Below are 25,350 nucleotides of genomic sequence, written 5' to 3'. Positions count from 1 at the left end.
ACATGTTTTCATGTCTGAGCTGCTGGTGGGACAAAGGTGAATACATGCAAAAACAGTCCCTGTGGTTTGGTATTTATTCTCCTATTTTACTTTGGGAGTGTGTGGATGTTGGACAACATGATGAGTGAAAGAACCATCCATGTGTCCATATGTCCCTACCTCACATTAAACAACAACCTCTCCTTACAAAACATGTCAAAAAAGGAACGCAATTTTTTACTTTTGATGTCTGAAAATTGAAAAATGACACGTCTGACCTAAAATTGGAGTCTGGTGTAATTAAGTCGCAGATTCTACAAGTTTTTTTTTACAAAGTTAAAACTGTACTGTGAAAAACTGTGCATTCAGAATAATTTATTTTCATCAAAGAAGCCATGCTAGCATCCATGGGCCTGCATTTATTCATGCAATAACATCCTACAAATGTCAATAATAGCATGCTTGTTTTTTAGCAGGTCTAATGTTTACGATGTTTATCATCCTAATAAATGTGCTAGCATGCTAAAATTTGCCAAAAGTATTTTCATCCAGAGCTGTTTGACATTAATGGTGTGCAGGTTTATCAGGAGTCTAAACAAGTGTCAGACATTTTGAAATGTAGCCCTGAAGTTGGAGTGCTTGAACTGAAGTAGGATAACCCTCTCACCTCAATTCAAGCTTGTCTATTGCATGTCTTCATATAATTTCTTTTTCAAAAACCATCATCCACTGGCAATTTACTAATCTTATAATTTAACTATCTTCTTACTTACAGAATATAATTATCCTAAAACTGACCGTTAAGTGGCTCAAACTCAAAACTTTTGTTCTTAAGTAAATATACAGCATGTGACAGAAATTGAGATACAGAAACAGTAGAAACATTTGGCCTTCTAACTCTTTCTCACACTCACTTTCTCCTGTCCACATATGCCTACAGTATATTGTATAAATGTATTCAATGAAAATGCAATAAAGCCCAATATTGATTGTTTTACACACTTATTTAAAAAAGAAATACCAACCTAAAACCTAAAATGATCTTAAAGTTTTGAATCTTTAGCAGGTATCTGCAGTTAAATGACTCAAAATACAGTATGTTATAAATCAATCCAAACTTATGAGGAAGATATGTCTATAACAGCCATGCCTCTATTTTTCTCAGTTTTCTTCATTCAAATACCCAATGAAATCAACTCCTGAATGGAGAATCTCTGGAGGATCATTTGAATTGCAGTTTTCAGAGAAGGAAACATGGAGGACATGTTACACACCAACGAGACCTGCTTCATCAACATGCATCGGATTTACAAATTAGACTCTTAATGATATCTTATTTCATTGATATTGTGGAGGATGTTTGATACAGACAGATCCTCAGTAGCATTAGCATGCCTAGATATTAATTTTAACAAGTAATTTATGAGTGAGGCTAAGGTTTACATCATGTAAAAATATTCCTTCTGGGCAGTTTTAGCTGTATTTAGATTAAAAAGAATATAGCCAAATGGTGAGAGGACTGACTGACTGACTGATTATCTATACTCAACAAAAATATAAACGCAACACTTTTGTTTTTGCTCCCATTTGTCATGAGATGGACTCAAAGATCTAAAATTCATTCCAGATACACAATATTACCATTTCTCTCAAACATTGTTCATAAATCTGTCTAAATGTGTGATAGTGAGCACTTTTGCTTTGCTGAGACAATCCATCCCACCTCACAGGTGTGCCACATCAAGATGCTCATCAGACACCATGATTAGTGCATAGGTGTACCTTAGACTGTCCACAATAAAAGGCCACCCTGAAATGTGCAGTTTTTGCTTTATTGAGGGTCTGGGGACTCAGAACCAGTCAGTATCTGGTGTGACCACCATTTGCCTCATGCAGTGCAACACATCTTCTTCGCATAGAGTTTATCAGATTGTCAATTGTGGCCTGTGGAATGTTGGTCCACTCCTCTTCAATGGCTGTGCGAAGTTGCTGGATATTAGTGGGAACTGGTACGCGCTGTCGTATACGCCGGTCAAGCACATCCCAAACATGCTCAATGGGTGACATGTCCGGTGAGTATGCTGGCCATGCAAGAACTGGGACATTTTCAGCTTCCAAGAATTGTGTACAGATCCTTGCAACATGGGGCCGTGCATTATCTTGCTGAAACATGAGGTGATGTTCATGGATGTATGGCACAACAATGGGCCTCAGGATCTCATCACGGTATCTCTGTGCATTCAAAATGCCATCAATAAAATGCACCTGTGTTCTTCGTCCATAACAGATGCCTGCCCATACCATAACCCCACCACCACCATGGGCCACTCGATCCACAACATTGACATCAGCAAAGCGCTCACCCACACGACGCCACACACGCTGTCTGCCATCTGCCCTGAACAATGTAAACCGAGATTCATCCGTGAAGAGAACACCTCTCCAACGTGCCAGACGCCATCGAATGTGAGCATTTGCCCACTCAAGTCTGTTACGGCGACGATCTGGAGTCAGGTTAAGACCCCGATGAGGACGACGAGCATGCAGTTGAGCTTCCCTGAGACGGTTTCTGACAGTTTGTGCAGAAATTCTTTGGTTATGCAAACCAATTGTTTCAGCAGCTGTCTGAGTAGCTGGTCTCAGACGATCTTGGAGGTGAACCTGCTGGATGTGGAGGTCCTGGGCTGGTGTGGTTACACGTGGTCTGCGGTTGTGAGGCCGGTTGGATGTACTGCCATATTCTCTGAAACGCCTTTGGAGACGGCTTATGGTGGAGAAATGAACATTCAATGCCCGAGCAACAGATCTGGTTGACATTCCTGCTGTCAGCATGCCAATTGCACGCTCCCTCAATGCTTGCGCCATCTGTGGCATTTTGCTGTGAGACAAAACTGCACATTTCAGAGTGGCCTTTTATTGTGGACAGTCTAAGGTACACCTGTGCACTAATCATGGTGTCTGATGAGCATCTTGATGTGGCACACCTGTGAGGTGGGATGGATTATCTCAGCAAAGCAAAAGTGCTCACTATCACACATTTAGACAGATTTGTGAACAATGTTTGAGAGAAATGGTAATATTGTGTATCTGGAATGAATTTTAGATCTTTGAGTCCATCTCATGACAAATGGGAGCAAAAACAAAAGTGTTGCGTTTATATTTTTGTTGAGTGTAGTTTGACAGAGCGACACTGGAATAATGCTGCAGAGAGTAACAAGTGACAAGCCATACGACAGTCATCTCTCCTCTCCACACACCCAGACTCTAGTAGTTTACACAGGAGCTAAGAACTAAAACAGAGTCCTTCCTTTTTCCTAAAGTCAAACACATGACAATCTGGTACCAGGACTTTTTAAAAAGGTCTAATGAAGCTTTGCTCGCAGTGACAATGCACTTACGACACATTTTCTTACCTAAATGTTTTGATCCATACTTCTGAAGAAAATGTTTTTGTTTTGCTTGCTGTTGGTGTTTTCAGAAGCAAATACCTGAACAACGGTTAGGTTGGGTTTTATAATCTAAAATTTAGTTGTGAAATTAACATTAATAATTAGCTTTATTTAATTATTAATATGAATCAATAATTATTATTAAACTGAGTTTAATAAACCTCGAGGCACCACCCTGAAATCAGGGAACAACCAAAATATTACAATTATCAGTCTCAAAATTAATTAATTAATTGAATACCAATATCATTATTAATAATTAATAATCTGTATTTAATTAAAGGTGTGAAATCCGAACACAAAGCCCTATGTTACAATGCAAGTACACAGTAATCACAAACAACTGCTCTTTAAATTATCACAGAATTTATTTAACAAAGAAACATCAAGTTAATCAATGAAACTCAATCAAACAAACAACTGTTATAAACTAATCTACAGAGACAAACATAAACAAACGAGCAGTGCGTGTGTGTGTGTGTGTGTGTGTGTGTGTGTGTGTGTGTGTGTGTGTGTGTGTGTGTGTGTGTGTGTGTGTGTGTGTGTGTGTGTGTGTGTGTGTGTGTGTGTGTGTGTGTGTGTGTGTGTGTGTGAGATAAAAATGTGGTCACGTGATGGCGGACACTGAACACAGGTCTCCTAACCTGGTCTATTGTCTAGAGACAGAGTTAAACTTTCTCTCTACCTGATCTGATGTTTCTGCGGCGTCTGAAAAGCCACAGATCTGTGTGTGTGTCTGCCGAAAGGTGCGTGTGTGCAAGGGAGAGAGAGAAAACAGCGCATCCTGAGAGCTCGATCACAGCCTGGAACTGACGCACAACTCAGAGCATAGTTTACTTCACTACCAGACGCCAGTGGCCAAATTTGTATCAGACGGCGTTCACACTAGTCTTTCTGATAATGAGTCTATTACCCGGTTATGACGCTAGAGTTCACAGAGAAACACACGGGACGCAGCGGCCCAAATAAAGAAAACAAAAGAGGTTTTACTCTCGTAAAACCCAAGACGCAGTGGTGAAATACCAAGGAAATATTATCACAATTTCCGTGGATGTCCTTTCTTTACAGGACGGAACGAGGCGTAAACTTTCGGATTTACAATAAACACTAACTTTATTTCAATCGTTTATAAGTTTATTGCCTATTTTGTATATCACATTAAAGCATATTTTAGGCAGTTGTGTGTAGTTTACAGAATAATGAAGTTGTATTCTTAGTTGCACTGATATTATAAATCTTTAAAATGCTGAATTTAGTTATTTTATTATCTATAGTGTATCTATTGTAAACTGTGATAAGTTGAAGTAACAAAAGTTCTTTACAGTCGCCACGACCTCCGACCTCCCCGCCGGCCCTCCATTGTCGGTGTGGGAGGCAGGCGGGTTCAACGAAGGTTGCCCAAAAAAAAACAGTGGTATCATCATTCTTGCCACTATCATCCTTCGACTGGTTGACATCTTTTATCCAGATCAAGACAAATGCATGATATACATGTATTTGTGGCGTCTCTGCTGAAAGCTCTTTACCGTGACATCTACTTAATATTTTTGTTTAAATTTGGTTAGTTTGTTTGTGTTTTATTTTAATCTACTTAATTTAAACAGGTTATTCTTTAGCAACTGATTTGAGTTATATTAACTCAACCTTTAACAAGGTTAGATGTAATTAATAATAATGTGTGCAATCTGCTGCCTCAGTTTTATTGAGTAGTTAATGTGTATCTCTTTTTACATTGTAGCCTAGAGCCTACACCACATAAGCAATGTTATGATGAATATCCATAACACACTTTACTATACAACATATTAGATGTAACACCAGAAGCATCTCTCAAAAATTGCACTTTAAAGCAGTCAACAGAGGGATATGCATTGACATGTGACACATACAAACACGTACACACACACACACACACACACACACACACACACACACACACACACACACACACAGACTTTGAAACTACCGGTACTTTGAGTGGCAGCAGCACAGCGCTGTCCTCTCACCAGTCCGCCTGTCAGTACAGCTGGATGCAGCGTCAGAGATCCTTCTCATCCTTCCATCCAGACTTAAACTTGTTTAAGGTTCTTTTTAAAAGCAAGCTGAATCAGCTGGGCCTTGCTTCCGAGCAGCATACTGCGCTGATGCTCTGAGAAGACGCTTTGGAGCACGGAAAATGAGTTTTCACACATGACTATAGAAGCTCCTAAAGTTAGGGCAAAGGTGTGTGCTGTGAGAACAGTCGGCATAGCCTGGATTGGATAGGCTGTTGCAGTGTAAATTCCCATCAAACACAATCACACCATTGTTTCTTTATATTTTTGATTGTTTACTGAAAAAGAATGCAACATAATTTGCATCTATGATAATATAATATTGCCCGATAATATAATATAAAAAAAGATCTGTGCCTCAAGTGGGGGGGGCACAAGCATTTATGCGGGCAGGCCCGGCCCCCTATGGCCCGCCAATAGCGACGGGTGTGCATCTTATCATGATCTAATGCAATGTGAGATGTGACTGACGTGGGCCGTGCTTCGTGCTTGCAGATCAGCTTGTGTGCACCTGAGCCCCACGTCAGTTTAGGAAAAGAGGGCACACAAGGGACGCACCCTATCCGTAATACGAGCTTAAAATCACGTTCTCTGGTTAGTTATGTGTGTATGTGTGTGTCCCACCCTGTGTGTTTTGGCTAGGGTATTGTGCTATGTCACGCTGCATGAGTACACACACACACACACACACACACACACACACACACACAAACACACACACACACACACACACACACACACACACACACACTCTGATGCCTTCCCAGTGTGTGTTGAAATGGATACCACCCAAAAGTCAGGTTAGGAGGTCCGAAGGAATGCGTTTTGTTGCACCAGCATGTACATGCACACACTTAAACAAACTAAAACCACGAAGTAAGTCAACAGTTATTCCCCTTTCCTCTGTTTCCGTCCTTTTTCTTGATTTATCTTTCATCTTGGCGGTTAATCTCTCATGGAGGTTTCATTGAAAGGAAAAAGCTCATTGAAGCAGGTCTCGCCCCACTGTTACGTGACTAAGAGGACTCTGCCCGTAGCTCCAGCCAAACCAAGCATTTAACTTTCACCTCCCTTATCGGGCACCAGGGGAAATAAAAATAGAGCATGTTAACATTTTATAGTCACAACGAAACAGGAAGTCAGATTATATAAAGGATCCTTCTCCATTCTGGCTCTCTCAAAGCAGATGGGCCTTATTTGGTTGGTAGAATTCACCTGGGGTTTTTTCCCTGTTATGACAAAAAGGTTGCAAAAAGTCTGTTACACATTTTAAATAGTTTTTACAATTTTGTTTAATGTTAATATGACACAGATTTTTTGGTTTGGAGAGTAGTAAATGAATAAGTGTTTATACTTAGAGAGAGAGATACTGATAGGGAGAGAGAACGATAGAGATAACTGAAAAAAAACAAGCATTGAAAGGTTTCTGATTTGACCTGAATCCTTATGTTTCCTTGTGTCCCAGATTCCTCAGATTGACGGATTTGTTTACACGTGTTTTTCAAACAAATACAAACTGGTTTAGTATGACACTTGATAACAGTTTAAGTCTGAGGCTGTGATTTTTAGACTTTCAATCTTCTTCCTTCATCACTGCTGGAAACGTTTCCTTTTTTTCTTCTCATCTTCATAACTATGAAATATGTGAAACACATTAAGCTCTCACAACACGCCTCTCTTTTTCTCAGCATGCTCCCATCTCTCAAGGCCTTCTGTCACATTTGGGTTCAGGGATTGTTCAACAGCAGGCGTCCAAGGTAGATAATCCTCAAGAAGTCGCTGAGTCATGAGAAAATGCCGCAGTTCAAGCAGGTTAAGCAAACTCAGCCGACAAGGCCCTCAGGTATGTGAGGAAAAAGGAAAAGAGTGCAAGAGAATCAGGAAGTTATGGACAAATACTTCAACTACGTGTCAGTGTTTTAAGGTTCACATTGTAAAATGAATTCTACATCACATAGGTGCAAAAAAAATCAGATTCAGGTCACTGTTACCTGCAGTGTGTATACAGTGATAGTTAGTCAAAATGAATATGACTATGGCTATATGTCCAAAGAGACACATAGAAAAAAACAACTGTCAGTGTACCAACTCCTCTCATAGCCAAGTTTGAACCGTGTGTTTAACATGAATGTGATAACTAATAATTTACCGTGTCAACCTCGAAAAACAAATCGTTTTAAAACATTCAGCACAATGATGCAGCTTCAAAGGTAGAAATGTTGGATTTAAATCATGGTTTCATCACGGGTAAACATTTTATCTTCCCAGAGAGACAGTGAGGAAATCTTTGAAGATGAAATAGTCTTTCCTTCAAGGTAGAACATACTGTAGCTGTGTGACTAAATAACAAGATTATGTAAGAGCAGAGATCCAAGAAGAAGCTGTGTCGACCATAAAATAACCATACTGTGCAGGAAAGTGAAATACAAAGCAATAACCTTAACCTGCATTGTGTTCTTTTTGTCTTCTCTAGGGGGAAACAGAAACAGTCAACACAGACAAACGTTAGCTGCTAAGTGTTCCTTGCCAATGGTTTCTGCCATATGGTTCTTGTCAAATGTTGGATCATGTTTTTTTTTGAAAGCGTGGGTGTAAAAAACAGCTGCTACAACTGAAAATGAAGCTAACAGGTGTCTGACTGATTGAAAACTGTAGAAGTCTATTAACCAAAATAAAGAGGTTAACGTTCATTAATCAGTCTGAAGACATGGGAAGAGCTAAATGAAAAATGAACTTGCTTGGCAAATTATTCCTGGAGAAATTTAGAGAACAGCAGCTTTAAAGAATAAAAACAGGGACTGAACAGTCTGCAACATAAGCTGTTACCAACTGTAACTCACATGTAACTGCTAATTCAGTTTGCTTTCATGAATGCTGTTTATGCATTTATACTCTCTTGAACCCCAGTAATCAGTTTATCTAACAAATGTACATGTTCTCTTTTTAGATTGTTTGTGAGATGTAACATTTGAAACACAAAACATTTTGTTATCCTGATATAACATTTTGACTAATAGCCGAGGAAACTATAGTCAACAAACATACCTGACGACACTATTAACCAGGATGTGGTTAAGTATTAAACGCGTTTTCCAGATACAGATCAATTATATAATAATGCTTCTTACCAACTCTACTCAACACTCGAAAACAACACAACAAAGAGACAAAGTCCCACTTTCCCAGTGGGCATACAACCACCATGTGCCAACCTATATTGTGTAATACATCATCAAGGACAGAAGTTTTTCTGGTAAAACAGATAAAATGGCATGCTCTTATATCCTATATATATATATATTGAAAATTTGACCTCTTTGTTATCCTTGCTAAAGGTACCTACTATATCAGGATTGTTTTCAGCTTTCATTAACAGCTTTGGCAGGTTACACAATAGTGTAAGAGACTCATGGGAGGTCAGTTCAACAGAGGTTAGATAAAAAAAAGTAGGGCACAACATTGGCTCTGTTTACTTCAAAACTATAAACAACCAATTTAAGTGGGCAGTTCTTTGCCTGTTGTGCATGGTTGATGTCCCTCAGTCCGACATATTCGGGTCCAAATCATGCCCGTGTGGAGTAAATAGCCGAAGACATGAAGATTTTGTTATTTAAACTAAAGGATCACATACCAAATTTGTCAAGAAGCCCTGGGTTGTTTTAAATATTACAACATTGTGGAAAGTTGGGTCTTTTTTCAAGTCTTGTGTATTTGTTACCAATTCAACAATCTTTTTTCTCATGTTGTCAATGTGACATAAAAAAAAAAAAAGCCAAGGGAAAAAAAAAGGCATTTATTTGTAAATTTTATGTAAAATCAGAAAAATAGGCACTGAAACTTTGGCAGAAGATGAAAATATGTTGCTTTAAAAAGAATACAGCTTTAGTCAAATTCAACTCCTCTGGCAGGGATGAGTCATGCTTGAATAAATAGTTTCTCTATCTCAAAACCGTTGGTCTCTCATTTTCTTTCTAGTATTTTACCGTAGGGATTTCTCCATACCCATTTAGGAAGAGTTAGTTAGCCTTTCTATACAAAAATACAATAACAACTGCAGGAAGCTATGAATATATTAAACTGAGCTGTGATGCAGCTTTGGCTGGCAACGGTGGGAACATCTTTGTGCGCTCACGATTATATGCACGTTTTCCATCTCCTTATACTTGTACAATGTGTGATACCCTCACAAGGGATGACCTCGTCACAGTCCTTTGCATTCAGTACAGCCTGTCAATTGTAGCTTTGTTTGCTTTTGTCTGGTATAGAGCTCATACTGAAGCTCTTTCCATAAGACAGGTTTGCATAGCATCATGTAACTCATGCAGACCCAAGAGGACACAAAAGCTCAGGTCAACCACAGCAGAGCAAACAAAGAGAAACCAGGTCAGTGTGGAAATATGAGATGTCAAAAACTTGGTAATAATTGGTATAAAGCTCAGTCTGAAATACTGGAAGAGTCAAAAAGCAGACAAAATAGATCATAAGATATAATAAAACTATGTTGAACGCTGTTGTCACTGGTTTCAAAATATTTAACAGTTTGGTGCAGAGCAAAACCCAGAGACGGTCCTTGAATGAACACGGTCTTACCTTTAAAATGTAAAAGATACAGACATGTACAGTCTAATTTATTCTCCTAACACCACAAAGAGCTCTTTCCCACACAACACAACATATCACTGACACGTGTCCAAAAGCTTTGCCATCCTTTCAAAGTTAGCAGTTAACATACGCCAGCTGAAATACCCCTTTGTGTTCTTTGTAGTGTTAGCAATGCTCTGTTATGAAGAAACTCATTTTATTTACTAATCCTCTATTAAACTCAACACCAAGTTTTACAAATAAATAATCGATTTATCTTATTAACACTTTTTGCTGAAACTACAAGTGGACACTTTATGTCCCTTTCAGGCACAAGTATAGGGAGCAAAACATTGAAATATGTAGGTTGCCATGCAAGCTATCAATCACCTGTAGAGGAATCTTGTGAGTATGTGTGTGTTCTCGGTGTGGGACAATCTGTGCTACTTATGTTCATCATATGACATGAAGATGTTGATGAATGTCTCTTACATAGTGTATGACCTTTCTCCAGGTATGGAATGTTTCCTGCTCCTGTTCACCTACTTTCACATAGTATTTTTTAAACTGCACCAATACATGAATATTGAAGTACAGAGTAGGGGGACTTAACACTCCTTTTGTGCCCCTAAAAGCCTGAAAATGTGTCATATGAATGATGTCAATTCAGCAAAATAAAAAAAATAATATTAACCAAATGTGTTCGAATTCTTTCTATACTTTGTGTCTCTTTTTTTTTTTGCTTTTGAAATCTTGTGGAATCTCTCCATTGCATGGACTGTTACCCTTCATGGATGCTTGGCCTTGATTTACTGATCCTTAATTAAATAGTTTGAATGAAAGCATACAATGGACCTGTCAGCTGAGTTGGTTTAGTGACAGTCAAATAGTGGGTGAATAGGGGTAGAGTACAAGAGTCACCATGCAAAGACAGCAACAAGTTGTGTAATTTTCCTCAGCTATTTAATTCCTGAAACACTTAGTTATGTGTATTACTGCAAAGAAATAAGAGAGATTCAATACGATTAGGCTAAATCACAGATTTTGTAGCCTTGGTGGTATTAATACTCCAAAAATTAACAGTAGCTCATATCAATTCTTTAACATTGAAAACTTTAACAGACAATGTTCCCACAGACATGTCATATGATCAGTTTGTAGTTTATAATGAAATAGAGAAGACTGTCCGTGCAAGCAGACGCCTGGTAGTCAATCTGCACTCGCTATATTTATACTGCTCTATTTTGTAGAATGGTCACACATCTTTTGATTTTTTTAATTGTGCTGAAAAACTCTGAATCTCAATGTGTGAGCTACGATAATAAAGACCTGCTATTAGTTTCACTATGCAGGAAGTAATATAAAACGAGTAATTGGCTCTTTGAGTAAACACACAAAAGTGATCACACAACTTGGTGTTCTTCTCCGAATGACAGGGTACCCAATAAGGTTCTGTGTTTCTAAAAGCTGATGATTTGAATATTGCCTAAAATTACCATGTAATGCAGTACAGACTATTGTATGTTCACTTCATTTTAAACAACTAGCTCAAAACTCCAATGTACCAATGTCTTCATGTTTGCAACGTCATACACAATGTGGTTGTCCTGTAGGGCAGTCAATTTACCTGCCCTACATATTATACAACCCCTATATTTGAATGTTGTATTCAACTTAATGCTGTACTTTTTAAAGAGGCCTGATTGACTTTCCATTTGGTAAAATGCTTTCATTTGATTGAGCTGATGTGGCAGCCAACTTAAGGACTCCCTTATTTAAAACTCGAACTATTAGAACTCTGTATGAAGCACCTAAACTTGGTTATGGTTTAGCAGCCACATTTCCCTGCTAATCCAAAACCAACATTTGAATTTCAGCAGCACACACAGAAATGTCCCAATCAGAAAAGGGTGGACATTTAGCCTTGTAAATCTGGGTTTATGTGCTGCATACTGATAAACATTGATTTGATTTCCCTATGATATATTATGTTAAAATATATCTCTTGCTGTTTATGTCTCAAGGGGGAAAGGCTCACCAAGCTTCATCTCATTCTCCATGTAAGAAAGGGCAGGATGACACCAAATCCTCCTCTGAATGGAGAAATAACGAAGCCAACATGTCATGGTGGAACAGTATGTCAGGCCTGTCGCCTCCAGCATGGCTGCATCAGAGCTCCGCTGGGATGGTACAGAGCCAAGGCCTGTCTGTCTGTCTGTGTGTGGGTGGATGCATGTGTGTGTGTGTGTGTGTGTGTATGTAGGCATAAGGAGGAGAAAAGTGCAACACACAGAGAGGAAGAGTTGCATACCTAATGCTGACTGGTCAGAACCAGGCTAAAGGACCAGATGGCTTAGCTTGGCCTACGATTCCCCAGGTCATTGTCCAAATAAGCATTTGTCTGCACACACTACTTCACACACATCCAGAAATCTGCATACAGGAATAAACTATACCTAACATCACAAGCATTGTTTAAGTTTCCTTTCCTTCCTGAAAAACGTTCTCTAATTTCTCATCTTTAAAATTTCACTTTAAAGTCTGATCATTCTCTGCTTGCCCTGCTACATAAACAATGTTTGGAGGATAAAAAAGGGACAAAAGGGAAACTTTGAAGGGTAAGGAGGGGCGGGGGTGTAAGGAAAGGAACATAGTAAGCTAAATTTAGATGCTCCGGTATGAAGGTTATAACTCAAAGAGAAAGGAAAAGATGTTGAAGGTGAAATGTACTCTGACCCTTTTTTCAAGCATTTCCTAACGCATTATTCAACTGAATATATTGGTTTATAACTTTAAGTTATCCATCCAGTGGCCATTGTAACTGATTGTTTAGGTTATTTGTCAGTAATAACGTCACATAATGCCTGTTGAATAAACAGATTAATGTCCATTACCAATTTTCTTAACAGAACATGGGATTTACAGTAAAGGAATAAAACTGTGTATAAATGGGGGAAAAAAGCCCAAGAAATATTGTGGAGGCCTTTGAGGTTCTCTGAAAACAGTGATACAAACAGACCATAAAGTTGATAGTCAGCTGATATCACCCATTGGTTTGTAGGTGAATGACATCCAAATCTAGTCTGGAAATTCTTTGAGCGCACTTTGCATGTAATTTTTCTCGAAATGTGACATCTATGGTATAGAATTGGATACAATTGGATTTCTTCATGAAATCAGTGCACCCACCATGTTGGCCTTTAGAAAATATATAAGTCAAAAACACTTCCATGTTGGCCTCATTGGAAAGCAAACTTTATGTAAACGGCCTGTGGTGGTTTATCTACAACAAGGTCAAAAAGTTTTACAAGAAGCAGCTCACAATGGCTCAAAATAATAACTATAGTTAACTATATGTGCATTTTGTGTCAACTCCTCTCTCACAGTTGTGATGCGCTCTGTATTTTTAAGCTCATGTCATTTATATTTTCTTCATCATATCGTGCTTGTGCATGTTTTCCTCTATCTTTAACCTCACTCATTTTTAAGGCTGGGCCCTTTTCCTGCCATTTTATTGGTTAGCTATTGACACACCAGCTCTAGGAACACAAACAAAAAAGATCAAACATGCCTGACAACACAAAGAGTGCCTGACCCTTCTTAGTTTGTGTCACAGGGCCCATGTGACGTCTTTAACTGTTGACATTAGTTTTCTGTCCATGACCGATAGTACAACCTGCACTCTGTGTGACAACAGACAGTCCTTCTAATATAGGTTACAACGGCACATATTCAAACTTCTTATATAACGACTGATCAATCAAGATTTAATTATCCAAGCTGCGGTTTATTGTGTATTTGTCATTATTAATTCATGAATCCTTTCATGCATCCATTATGTATCTATACCATGACCTAAAATACACAAAAACACAACTAATATTTACCTATCAAATAAGTGCAAGGACAATTCACCTGGGCTGCACCTTCATTCAGTACTACTATAATTTTAAAAGGACATTGACACACACACACACAGACACACAAATACTGACACACACCCTCCTTGTCACTTCATGACAATAAGGCCCTGTCCCAGTGCATTTCCTGACTCTGTGCTGAGAGAATGGGACACTTTCCGGAGATTCTTCTGCTGCCCATGAAACTCGTTATTACAAACAAACAATCATGCACAATCTGCAGCCAACACTCCCGAGGGAAAATAAAATGGTTTGATGTCATTTCACTAATTAGCTGCATCCCCTTGTAAATGTGAAGACTTTGTAGGCAGACAATGAGCGTGTTTGTGTCCCGTGATTCAATGGAAGTCCTGATCTGATCAAAGCCAGTTTTCCTTTTACTTGAAGCTTCCCACCAGTGCTATACTAATACAGCATTTCTTAAATTGTGAACAACAGTTGAATTTAAAAAAAAAATTGACATCTTATCTTTAAAGCATTCATTCACAAACAAACTGTTCCAAATCGTATTATGTCTGATCAAAATCATTAAAACACAAATTACACCAACATTAACTTAGCCAACCAACTCAATCATAAGCTCTAATATTGTAAAACCACATTCATTCATTTACTCTGTGCGTTACTGTAACGTGAGTCTAGCTCCTTACTTTCCTAATGCTAAATCCAGAGTTGTTTGTCTGCATGTGTTGCTGGGGCTTTGTAAACAAACATTGTGTGATTTTATAGTTCTGTTCCAAAAGCACCAACAATATGTTATTGGACTTCTTTTCATTCAGTAAACATGTCCCCTGATATGGATTCTTGATACGGGTGACAAGCGGAAAAAAAAACGGTTGTGGACCTTTGTCAAAAAGTATTGAACATTTTATCCATTTACTTATAAGCTCTTTCTCTCCTCTGCCGCTTCCAAGCTAATTGGATGATTTGGCATTAAGTATTAAAGTGTGTGTGTGTGTGCGTGCGTGCGTGCGTGCATGCGTGTGTGTGTTTGTGTGTTTGTGTGTATTGCATAACCCTCTATCTTTGGAGTGCATGAAAATGATGCTCAGCACTTGTCCTAGGGTGCTGTCAGTCGTGCCACGGAAACCAACTGTGGAATTAAAGGAGAGAGAGAGAGAGAGAGAGAGAGAGATGATCTGTGAGAGACACAAACAGAGAGAGGGCTGTATAGGGGCTCAGCGAGCCCTCAAAACACCCCTAGAGCAGCCATCTTTTGGCCCACTGGGATGATGTGCTCAGGATACAACACGACTGACTGTGGCGATGAGAAAAGGAAGGTAGAGGAAAAGAAGAGATGAAAGATTGAGATGAAGACAGCTTTTAAGGGGAAAAGACGATGAGTTGTGGAAGTTTGTCAGCATCTTTTTTCAATTACCAAGCTCGAGTATAAATGTGAAGAAAGGTTGAAAGTCTAGTTATGTTTGTTTGGGTGATGTTAACGCCAGCGTAGAAATGAAAAATGCAAATGCAATATTGTGAACAATGTCTTGGAAGACATTGTGGCCTTTTTCTTCACAATATTGCATATGCCTTTTTCATTTCTACGCTTTTTACTGTGATTGGAAGAGTCTGGCAAAAACATGCTTAAAATACTAGCTTTTTTACATAAGAATTTTCGGCATATATTTTGTTTGTGCTTTTCTCATTTTTTGTTTTCAGACTTGCTGGGTTTTTTCAGAATAAAGTTCTATAATATACCTAGAAAATATCAAATGAATCATTTGTTTAGGTGTTCATTTTCTAGCCTGGCAACTTTTTTGTCATAATAAATGTATAGGCAATCTTACGATATGAAACAAAGTTTTGAGAGCCCTATGCATTGGTTCATTTTTTGTATTGTTAGTATTACATAAAGAAAGCACAACACAGAATCGTTAAGCATAACCTGAACAGTGATAATCTCCTTCCAGTTCTCATTTGTCTCCTGCCTCTGAGTCTTGGTGCTGTTGTTCTGTTCACATCTTTTTTTCTTTGTAGGATCAAGATGTTCAAAGCTGTCAGTGGCTGATTGTTTTGGCTCTCATTTCACTGTTGTATCTGGTGTACATAGAGGGGAGGTGTGGGAGAATGACTGCATGCATAGTCAGAAAAAGAAGAAAGGGAAAATGTCCAATGAATCATTTGTCTACAGGATGTACAAGGATCCTCAAGAGGTTTTAGATCTGTAATTATAAATGCATTGTTTCACATCTGATCACAGTAAAAAGTGCAAAAGCGACCATGAAAGCATGCAGCAAGGTATCGCCAAAGAAATTAGCTCCCAAAAATCAGCTGGCTCTCGATTCATAGGCAATTTGCAGTTTTCTTTGCAAGAGCATTACGAACAGGAAAAGAGGAAAATTCCCCTGCATCCAGATGGACAGACCTAAAAACTATCAGCAGAATGACACAATGGAGAAGCAGTAGGCTGTTAAGCTTGTACAGTACGTATTAGGATAGATCCTGTACTGTAAATCTAATTGAAATGGCTTTTGGTTCAAATTAACACACAGATGACTGACAAACCATTTAGTTAGCATGACTTACAATTTGTACGCAACATGAAAAACAGTCCCTAGTATTCTCCTTTCAGCAGAAAAGACTTTAAGGGTTTTCTCATGAATATAGAAAAGTGGAAAACATCCAGGGTACTAAAAATTCCTCTGAAAAGTAGGGAGAAGTGAAATAAAACAGGTTAGCAAAACACAGCATGCTTAACCTCTTAGCAAGCTAGTAGTGCTGGGCATCATGGTAAGTTACAGAAGAAAAACAGGACACAAAGACTCAGGTCATACACTTGGGCCTGCATTTCACTTAAGACAGAAAATATACAATCCTTCAAGTGTAGGAGTCATCAGCATTTTCAAACAATGTTTCCCCAGGAAACAATCAAACCTGATAAAATGTTTTTGTTTTTTTAGCGAAACACTCGCCATGTGATTAAAAAAAAAAGGATTTGGCCATCAATGTTGTTTTCATGTTAACTTAAAGAACAATCCATATCAACCAGGTATGTCTGTTGTTCATAAAAATAATGTGACTGAAAGTTGATCTAAATGTATGCATGGTAAGATCTGCCGGAAAATAATACAGATCTGGCAAAACAATAAATAACAAAATAGATTTGATGTCTACAGTATAATACGCAACCTCACATCAAATGATGTTTTCATCCAGACACTGACATGATACAACATGTTGCCATATCTCAACTTGAACATGTTGCTTTGTGCAGTGTTTTCCACATATCTCCACCGATACTAACACAGCATTACTTGTTTTTGGAACAGACACTTTTAATCAATTGACCTCTTCCACTCTGACTCCCCTGGCCTATTCTGATTGGCTAGTATGCACAATAACAAATTCTTTCACGTGTTTTGAAGCTTTTGTCAACCTCTTTATCATTGAAGGTCTTGGATTGATTTGACCTCTAAATAAATAGAAACGTTTGGACTATAGACGACTTTAGACCCTTCGGGTTGCTGATGCTCCTTTAAAATTAAGGGTCCCACCAGATTCTTTAAAACTGACATATTTTGCAAATATCTTAATTCTTAATTCTTAATTTTTTGTTATTTATTTAATTGGGGGCGGCAGTAGCTCAGTCCATAGGGACTTAGGTTAGGAAGCGGAGGGTCGCCGGTTCAGGTTCATCTATCTATCTATATGTTTAGGGGGAGAGCATTAAACACTTTAGCTAGTGGTTTTGAGTGATTTGGAGTTTGGCTGTTTGTTGTGTATATGTATAAGACTATGTTGGTATTCGTGAGAGTTTACATGTATTATGACTTCAAGGCCTTTTTGTGTCTCTTGGAATCCCATAGATTATTAACTCAACACTCACGTCACAAATCAAAGAACGGCATTGATGTCATTATTGAAAGTAGTGAACACCTGTTTTCATACTGTGAAAGGGGAGGGGTGATTGGTTAAGAGGGTGAAAAAGGTTAATGTTTTGTTTTAGGTTTGGAGGGAGTATGAGGAAGGTATGCGTAAGGCTCGGGTCAGCATGGAGCCAGACCATTATCACACTGGCGGAAACAACAGTAATGTTCATGAATGAACAGGGGTCTGAGGTTTCTATAAGACACAGTTTTTGAATGGGACATATATGGTATTACATGTGTGTATTGTTAAATGAATGTAAAATTGTAAACAAAATGTGTTTCCATTCTGAGACAAAATGTGAACATTTCAAAAACTTCCCTTTTGAAAACCTGAACACCCAACTTAAACTCTCTTACTTTAATTGCAGGCCTAATTGTTCCTGAAATGCAATCATTATTGCTTCTCAAGTTGCTGCTACTATAGCAGCAGAATGAATAACAACACTCTGACGCTGCTGATCATTGATATAAGTCTGTAACAATTTGTGGTACCAAGGGACCCCTTACCAATGTTATGGTTGTCATTTCTATGCTGATGGGCCATGGTCAAATAGTAAAATGAACAAATTCCCAACTTTGTATCGTGTGGCAGTTAAACTTTTCCACCATCTGTAAAAAAACCCCATCTACTTTAACTGTGCATCTTGTTGAAGTAATATATTTGGAACTTGCTTTTATTGTTCAGAAGCTTAAATTTATTTTTAAACCAATACACAACATCATATTGAAAATACAAGACTTCCGCCAAGTAGCTACTTGGACCTGAAGATATTTGAATGGGAATTGATAACTTATTTGTAACATTACAATTTGCATGCAGCAGTGTACAATATATTTTGTTTTCACTTCCAATGTTATAAGGTGTTCTTCGGTACATATTTTTGTATGTTTAGTGCAGTATATGGTACAATATAAGTACTTTAACAAATTATGTTAAGATTTATGATTGCTTTGTTTGGTTTACTCAAGTATGTTATGTGATAGTGTTTTGTTTACCATTAAGAACTGGATTTATGCACTTTATGTTCCAATGTAAAATTGTTATAAGGGTTCAGAGCAGTGTGACATTGGCTAACTTACATAGATTTCCTTTTATTTTTTAATCATACTGCTGCACAGTAGGGAACCTTTTTAAACTAATCCTGTTCTGCATGCTGCTGCTGCCTGAGTCCTTTTAGGAAGAACAAAAATAAAATGGGATTAAAAGAGGAGAGATCAAAAGACGGGAAGGAGTAGAGATTCTCTCCTTGTGGACTGACAGAGGCTTTGTTCTTCTTATCTATTTAAAGAGCTGTGGTGACCACAGGGTCGAGAGAAAGTGTGTGTGTGCACTCCACTGGTTAAAGGTGATGGTCTGTATAAACAGGGAAGAGATTTCTGCATCAGTTCTTTTTGACCCCACAGATTTCTAAGTCCTTACCTCTTCCATAGATGGCATTTGATTGCGTGTGTATGTGTGTGACCTGCAGGACACCCACTCAGACTGCTGTCTCCATGGCGAGGGCTGCTTCCTGTCATCAGAAGGCTGGGCTTCCTGTGCTGAGGGCGCTGTTACATTTGGTGTGTGTTGTAGATTTCTTGTGTTGGATCATTTTCAGCATGAAGCAGTTTTTGAATTTGTTCATACACAAAAGAAAAACTGCATTTACTCTGATGTTCTGTATATTACTTCTAAAAAAGCAAATCTAAATAAATTTAACTCTAGCCTGAAAACGTCCAATGGCCATTCATCATGCCATTTTTCTTATGCTTTCTCTCTACCAAACTGTCAAATTTCTATTCTTTATTTCACCCATTAGCCAGGCAGGAAATGTCTTAAAGTTAACATTTTCAGAAGGAGATTTGACCATGATGACACAAAAGAGCAAGACCAACAAGACCAAAAACACAATCATTAAGACAAAGTTACTTTAATGAAGAATGCACATTATTTCAATTCCAGGGAGCAAATTAGGAAATACCTTTTTTAAGCATACATATTAAGAAAACTATACTGTTGAAAAGCACTGTCAGAGTTCTGGCCCATCTTGAGGGAAAGTCCTACATGGTTTTACCATCCATGGCCCCCTCAAATGAAACCTCGGACAGACATATTTTGGAATTTTCACTTAATTACAAAAAGCAGCCATTCTGTGCTATGTAAATTGCAGATAATGTTTGTATTTATGGAAAGCCCACTTCATCAAATACACACTCTGCATCTCAACGTGTCACTTTTTGCAAAAGATTGGAAATGAGAACACTTATTGTTTAGATCAGATCATGGAGCCAGAAACAGCATCAAAGTCCTTTACACTGAATGACTCATGCAGTGGTTTAGTTTATACTCCTGTTAGCACGAGACCAGAGAGACGGAGCTGGACTAACAGGGGAGGTCAGGTGAAGTTTGGGGTGAGGCTAAAGGTGGAGGAAGCCTCTTAAAATAGCCAAAGCAGGCCAAAGCCATTGTTTGAACTGTCCCAGTGTCTGTTCTTTTCCTCCTGTAGACGACTCCATCCCTGTTCGACACACCCCTGAACTGCACTGAGTGGACAGTAGACACATAGGCACCAGAGGGGAAACAATTTCGCTGCATGCTATTCTTTGAGGATGACTATTGTAAAACATTGCCAGAGGACAATGGGAGGGGGCTTTCAGGGAAATACGTTTGTGAACAAGTGTGCCAGAAGTAAACCTTGACATCTGTTTGCAATGTAAAGATCTATTTCAGAAAACATACAATTCACATGAAAAATAACTTTTTCCTATATCGGACTGAAACAATACAAAGTTTGTATTTTGGTTGTTTCAATTTGGACTTGTATTTACTGCTGACACTAAATAAATATCCAAGCATTGCACAAAAATCACAATCAGATGTATAATGACATTTCCAACTTAATTTTCAATCATTATTGCTGAACTATTTTTTAAAAACAGGATAGATGTGCATTCAATAAATTTATTGTGACCATTTTTTCTAAGACAGTAAGTGCTGCTTTGCATTATGTAGCTTAGTTTTCACCCCTTTGACTTGGACAGATTTCATACAACGAAAAACGTAGTTCTTGTCACCTTTTGTCAAGCCACATAATATTGTCTCCTTACTTTAAAATTGGGATTTATTTTTTGTTGTTCTAAGACATTGAACCCAGAGGTTTTCAACAGGGTTGAGAATTCATGAAAAACATTATAACAGAAAAAAAGAGTACCGTAAATTCCGTACTATTGAGCGCACCTGGATATAAGCCGCACCGGCTAAAAATAAGTAAATAAATGTATTTGTACATATATAAGCCGCACTTGATTATAAGCCGCAGGTGTCCACGCTATAACAAGAGCTATTTACACAGACGTAGGCTACCGGTAACATCCGCAAATACTGTAGCGTCCGTACGGACGTTAAAGGACGACGAGAGCGTTCAAATAATAACTTTTAATAACCCGATCACTGTCGGCCGTGACCACGCCGTTTACAGCAGAGAGCAACACATAACTTGCCGTAACAATCCAACTCTCTCCCCCAGCGTTCTCTCATACAGCCACTCAACACGTTCTCGCTGGTGCATTCACTGACTCTCCACATAATCGGAATTATGAACACATTATCAACTACTGACTTTACAACATGAACCGTTACAATACGAAGCCTAGCCGACGGTGTCTGTAACACGGCTGATGAAAAAGATGACCGTAATATATTTCACAAGAAAAAGTCCATCCATTCACTGCCTCAGAATGACTTCATTACTCACTTCCTCAGTCTCTGTTGTCGCTGTCAGTGTCATCTTAACGTGCAGCAGCTCTGTTAGCTTCTTTGACAGCCAGCTCGATCGCCTTTAACTTGAAAGCTGCATCATATGTATTTCTCCGTGTGTTTTCCATGATGAGGGTGCGTGCATGAAGCGCAAAATGACTGATATTAAGATCCGACGTGACGAAGTCAAATGTTTTTGCGGCAGAAGCTCATTGTCCCCCATAAAAAATCCATAAATAAGCCGCACCGGAGTAGAAGCCGCAGTGCTCGAAGTGTGAGAAAAAAGTAGCGGCTTATAGTCCGGAATTTACGGTATCTATGATTTAGTTTTTGCATGTCCAGTAGCACCTCTCTGTCTTTTGTGACGAACACCTCACATGACACCAGACAGGTTAGCATGTAAACATTCCTTTAAAAAGCAGGTATTTATTGTTTTGCTTAACTCAAAGTAAACTGAGAGTAGTTCTATACAACTTTCTGTTTGAAAGGTAAAAATGCAGGATAAAAAAGACACAGCTCATATTTGACCAAGGTTTGATGTGAAGTCATCTGGGCGGTCTGGACAGGGACTGCAGATCTGCAGTATCTGATGAAACTGTTCTTCTGACAGCCCTTGACATTTCAGTCCTCCAGTCAGCACCGCATAAGCTCTTTGCTCGCACAATGAGGGAGTCAGCATCTTTACGTAATGGCTGTATCAGTAGAGAAGAGTGGCAATATTTCAAAGAACACCAACACTATCTAAAAAGCAGAGTGTGTCTGTTTGTGTGTGTGCTACAGTATCAAATCCTTCTATAAGAACCAACTGATATCATAGCAGAAACATATATGGAGAGCCTGACTTTCAAAAGTGAGTTTTCAAACAGAAAAGTTGCTGCCTACACAGAGATTAGATAAAAGAGAATACAGAGGTGTTGTTTTGAATTTGAAGCCGACCACTCAAACCTGGACCGTGCTCCACTTAAAATATTTCAGTCTTCCATCTCCTCTGAGTGCCAGGACAAAGAAAGGTTTAATAAATCCACTCTCAGATACTTTCCTGTGATTGTCTATACTATATGACTCATTGTATTGTCCTGTGAGGCAAACCTTACCCATCTGGCACATGGGGAGGATAAATGAAACCCTGTGAAGGATTTTTCAAAATAGCATCTGTCCCATTTTTGTAGTTGGCTTGAGCACAGGCTTCTTCATCCATGCAAATAGTACCACACACACTCTTAGACAGAGACACAAGGGCGGGTTTATATATTTTGTTTGTTAGTTTTTAATTTACTGATGTTTAAGAAAGAAAGATCACTCATTACATTGACAAGCAAATTTGGGGTTTAAATCGAGTGGGAAAAATATGTTCAGTTGTTTGAAAAAATGAAAAAAGAATTTCTGAAAACAGCATTTTCTGCAGACTATAGTAAGCACACCTGGTCTTCAAACAGTGCAAAACTCCACTGCTAACATCGGGAGACATTGTGTGGAATAGGAACTGTTTTTCATACTTCCAGTCTGGGATTGTGGCACTTTTGTCTTCTTTTTGCCCTTAGTTGGTCGTTGTTTGTTAATTGATTGTTTGTACGTCTATTGAAAAATACCATCATTTTGACAGTTTCATTTAGCATTCTTTGGCTGTGTTTGGGTTCATTTAGTGTGTTTTTCCCTTTGATCTTGGACAAAAAAATGATAATAATGCAGTAGTGTAGCATTCCTTGAGCAGCTACTTTGTTGGAAGTTCCACCGTCAAGGGGCTAGCTGGTTTACAGCTATAAACCTATGAACAACTTCATGGTGTTTTTGTAAATACTTTACATCAAATGACATTAGTCTCTCTCTCTTTCTGTAACTGCTTCATATTAAGAGCCACCATGTGTTTTGCTAATTTGATTTATTCATGTTAAAAGTAAACAAAAAGTCTGACTTGCATCAGCAGCAGGTCAATATGGCGCCAATACAGCTGTGTGAGAGATCAGGAAGGGTATCAGCAAAAGTTGATTTTATGCATTATACCTTTTAAATCCTTCTACGATAGCAGAAGAGAACCCAGAGAGCCCAGTGCGAGAATGGGGAAGGCCACCACTGGCATAATAAATGATGTGTAAAAAAAGTGATGGCAAAATGTAAATGTCAATAAAAGCAGACTTTGATTTAGTGAAGAGAAGAAAGATTTGATTCTATTGGCCTAAATCATGAATAAAACATCTGCAACTTGGATGGATTCATGGATAGGTGGATAGAAATAAATGTGCATTACTGTAAAAATTACTCTCATTTCTTTTGTTGCACCTTAAAAAACCTAACAGCTGTGTCATATTAAAAAAGTGGGGACAAAAAAGCATGGATCACTGAAATTGAGGAAAAAAAGGTTTTCTAAAATGGGTGAATTCTGGTATTTGTTGTGTTATTTCTGTTTTCTGTGATATCCCCCACATATGCCACAACCACTTATGACGTGAGGAACTGTCATCCCATCTCTGCAAATAATCTGATCACTCCCATGATGCAACCATGATGAAAGTGGTGTAATGCAGCGTAACTTCAGCCCATGGCATGGTAGCTTTTTTGTTTTTTTTTGTGGAAAAAAAAAAAAAAAGGTGTGATGTTAATAATTACTGACAGAGAGAGACAGAGCATGCTCACCAAAGTGGTGGGAGGCCTTTACTGACAACTCTTACCATCCTTTCATTCATCTCTTTTAAAGCACACGCGATTTCTTGACCATCCAATCAAAACTTGTTTTACTCATTTAGAGATGGGTGTAAAAGAAACATTTCTTTCTTCACAGCTTAATGTATATATTTCTCAGCATTTTCTTTCTTTATCTCACATCTGTCACAGATCTAAGCCTGAACATGGAGGCTTGTAAAGTGAGTACACTGCGTATCCTTCCAAAGAAAACACCAGCCCAGAGAAACCAATTACTCCATCAGACGGAAGCAACAAGCAAGACCAGGAAGGAAAATGAGGGTGAGGAAATGAGGAAAGGAAAGAGGACGTAAGAAAATGAGACAAGATGATATCAGGAGAAAGAAGAACAGGAAGGTTGAGATATATGAAAAGACACATCAGCAACTAGCTTGTGACAAAAAATAATAGGAGAAAATGAAACGAAAGAAGGAAGGGAATATTTGGACCCTAACTGATAATATACACATTTTGAGTAAAAATTATAACATGGGAGGGACAGAGGCATGGGAAGGAGAAAGGGCTTTATGGCATATATAATGGGTGTAATGAGAAGAGGAGAACAGGAGGAGGTCCAGCAGACAAGACACACATACATAAGCACAGAATTAAGTGATCAGTAATAATACTGATGTCATATTTCCTGCATCCTTTTTCAGCTTCTCCTTCTCCATGAGACAGATGCAAGACAGATTCACTCGTCTGTATTCAAAACATGTCCTTCTTCTCCTCATCTGCCCTGTGACTGCGTGTGTGTGTGTGTGTGTGTGTGTGTGTGTGTGTGTGTGTGTGTGTGTGTGTGTGTGTGTGTGGTGCACATGAATTGGCATACCAAGATGATTCAGTCACTGAGTAGTTTCACCAGGCCAGCAGACCACAGACCTGTCCCTTGCTCTCATTGGTTCTTGGCTGTGCAGCCTCAGCCAATGAAATTAGAGCAATAATTTATGACCATGCTTGTGCTTGTGTGTGTGTGCAGTCAATTTAAGTGAGTGGAGGACAGAAATCCAGGGAGGAGGGAAGGAGAGAGATGGTCAAAAATGAACATTAGTACCTAGCAATGAAGACAAATGTGACGTTAGC

The 25,350-nt window shown here is 38.6% G+C and overlaps 1 protein-coding gene across 1 annotated transcript in view; it reads left to right on the top strand.

Annotated features, from left to right (window-relative positions):
* Nucleotides 1-25,267, top strand: part of LOC306819314 (3',5'-cyclic-AMP phosphodiesterase 7B-like) — a 116,702-nt gene extending 91,435 nt beyond the window's left edge. Inside the window, exon 13 of the mRNA XM_079336867.1 lies at nucleotides 25,257-25,267. The gene's annotated coding sequence lies outside the window, so the exon portion shown is untranslated. The remainder of the gene's footprint in view (nucleotides 1-25,256) is intronic.
* The last annotated feature ends 83 nt before the right edge of the window (nucleotides 25,268-25,350 follow it).

Source organism: Symphodus melops, assembly GCF_947650265.1.
Source record: "Symphodus melops genome assembly, chromosome: 1".
In the NCBI taxonomy this organism is placed as follows: domain Eukaryota; kingdom Metazoa; phylum Chordata; class Actinopteri; order Labriformes; family Labridae; genus Symphodus; species Symphodus melops.
Note: the sequence above shows the minus strand (reverse complement) of the source record. Positions and strands in the feature narration are given on the sequence as shown.